Source organism: Miniopterus schreibersii (assembly GCF_964146895.1).
Source record: "Miniopterus schreibersii genome assembly, chromosome: 4".
Taxonomy (NCBI): domain Eukaryota; kingdom Metazoa; phylum Chordata; class Mammalia; order Chiroptera; family Miniopteridae; genus Miniopterus; species Miniopterus schreibersii.
In genome coordinates, this window is record NC_138105.1 from 80,742,950 (window position 1) to 80,744,984 (window position 2,035).

A 2,035-nucleotide genomic window follows, 5' to 3' on the forward strand; every position below is an offset into this window, starting at 1 on the left:
GCGGGGCCGCCAGCTGGGCCGGGCCCGCCCCGCCCGGGGAGGGATCACGCCGGCGCCGGGGGCGGGCCGAAACCCGAGCCAGCCGGCCCGCCGCACCGCCTGCTGTCCTCGCGGGCCTCGGGGCGCGCCCGGCGCTTGGGGAGGGGAGGCGTGCGAGGGGCAGTGGGACCTCGGGGACCGGCGGGAGGGGCGGGAGCGTGCAGCGGGCCGAGGGAGGGGACGCGCTCCCGAGCGGCTGTGGAGGCGGAGCCCGGGCGGAGCGTAGGCGGCCCCGGGACAGGACGGGGGCGGAGGGGGGCGAGCACCGGGTGGACGCCGGGCCGCCGAGGGTCGGGGGAACTGTCGGGAGAACTCCGGGCAGCGGCGGTGGCAGGGTGGGCCGGAGCGGGCCCTGGTAGGAACTCGAGGCTGGGACGCCGGGGATTGGTGCTGCTGGGGACCCGTTGTCAGCCCGACATGAACTGAGCCCATCCGCTCCCCGGGGAGTTTGGAGGAAAGGGAGCGGGGACAGCAGGTGATGTCCGCGCCCTTGGCGAAACCTGACCGCTCAGGAAGCCAGCGGCGGGTTGGAGGCGCTGCTCCTTGGTCTGTTGACCTGGGAACGAGGCTACCTGGCCAGCTCAAGGCCAGCCGAGGAGCTCAAGCTTTTGGGACCTCTGTCTCCCCATCCTTAAGTCGAAAATGAGGTAGAGGCTAAGGTCCTAGCCACTGCTGATCCTCTGGCGACCCCCTTCTCAGAGCCTCTGTATAGGAGAGACTGGAAAAAGGGGGCTTCAGGGGACAGACGGGAAGGCCTGGAGTGGGTAGAGGCAGAAAGGAGAGGAGATGGAGCCACTTCTGAAGCAAATCGTGTCAGATGGAGACCCCCCAAATGTAAATTAAAACAGATAAATTAGCAGATACCGGAGGGGGTGTGGCATCGATAATCTTTACAAACCTTCTGGGCCAGGGGTTCTCCCTGTCAGCAGCCACACAGGAAGAGAGCGTGGCTCTGAGTCCCTCTGGGCTGCGCTGGATGCCCACACAATGTTGGCAGCCTTTAGATGACACTGAGTGGCCCGGAGACTGGATCAGCAGAGCAGAGTGTAGCTCCCTATCAGCATCTGAACTTGGAGGACCTGCTTTCAGGCCCAGTGTCCTCAGTCCTGGGCTCTGAGAACCTACTCTCGGTGACCTGTCTGGACAGTGCTGAGAGGCTAAGTAAGGGGGTGAGAAATTCACTCCTACAATGTTCCTGGAGCAGGACACCATTCAGCTCCGGCCTCTCTGGGAAGGCCACCCAGGTGAGCATGCCTTGTCCTCCTGGGGAGTTCCTGGTGTAAGGCTGGGTGAGGGGTGGGCAGGAAGGAGATGGGGACTGCGCAAATCACTTTCCCTGGACCTGTTTCCGCATCTGAGACCCATCAACCTCCAGAGACCTGTGGCTCTGTCTCAGTTTTGATGTCAGTTTGTGGAAGCCTGCCATGGCTCTGTCTCTGTCTCTCCATGGGTGTGACAGCCTCGTATCATTCCTCACTCCGGGGAGGGGGCTCATTCCTGTGGGAGAGGGGGCTCTCCCTTGCCCACTTGGTCATCTCACCAACAGGCTAGCACAACAGAGAAAGCTCCAGCCCACCCAGGCTGCAGGCTTGGGGGCACCCTGTCCTCCCCACCACAGTGGGCACAGCCCCCAGTGCCTTCACCTGAAGGCCTGGCCCCCACACCCGGGAAGTGTGAGGCATGGCGTGGGGGGTGCAGAGTGATGACATGTTTAAAGGCACTGAGATTTTGTCCAAGAAAAATGAAGTGTGATATTGTAAATTTGTGTCTGGAAGGCACTGCCAGCGTTAGAGCTCCATTCCTTGGGAGCATAGGGTTCTTATTAGCTGCCCAGTGAGTGTGAGGAAGGAGGCAACTGCCGGAGGCCCAGCCTGGGACCCGTGGACAGCAGCTGGCACAAGGGATCTGGAAAGATGTGCATCTCCTGTGGACTCTGAAGGGGAAGGCAACCATGGTCCTGCCAGCTCAGCCAGCCCTAAGCAGCCCCACTGTACAC